Below are 653 nucleotides of genomic sequence, written 5' to 3'. Positions count from 1 at the left end.
GAAGATGTCCCAGAACTTCAGTGAAACTCTGTATGAATTATATGGATCAGCTGAAACCTTCCATTCGTGTATTTACTTATAGGATCCTTGAAGGCCTGAAATTGCTGGGAGACTGAGGCTGCCAGCTATGCAGTGTAATTAGTTTCCTCTGGCAAGCATTATGAGCAGCTTATCAATGCCCAGGGAATCAGGGCGAGCTGTCAGCCTGTTGTTAACTCGGCGAAGAAGGCTTCTGGCTGACCATTAAACCCTGGGTTCTTTTTCCATCTGCTCAAAGCAGCAGTGACACAGAACAGGTCTCGGGTTAGTGAAGCCATGGCAGAAGCACAGATCGCAGATGCCGTGTGAAGACACGTATGGTAACCACCTGTCCGGGATCCCGGGGGGATGCTGACGGTGTCCCTGCCCCGGCTTGTGTCAGGAATTAACCAAAGACTTGACCGCTCCTGCAGCACCCTCGGTGCCAGCCAGGGCGGGCGGCCCGCCGGGGACACCGCAGCCCCTCCGGGGACACCCCAGCCGGGGACACCGCAGCCCCTCCGGGGACACCCCAGCCGGGGACACCCGCGCCGCTGCTGGCCCGGCGCGCCCGGCGGGGAAGGGCGGCGCGTCCCGCCCCGTGCGGTGACGCCGGCCCGGTCCCGCCCTGCCCG

Source organism: Erithacus rubecula (genome assembly GCF_903797595.1).
Source record: "Erithacus rubecula genome assembly, chromosome: 3".
NCBI lineage: Eukaryota > Metazoa > Chordata > Aves > Passeriformes > Muscicapidae > Erithacus > Erithacus rubecula.
The sequence above is the reverse complement of the archived record's forward strand: the minus strand, read 5'-3'. Positions refer to the sequence as shown.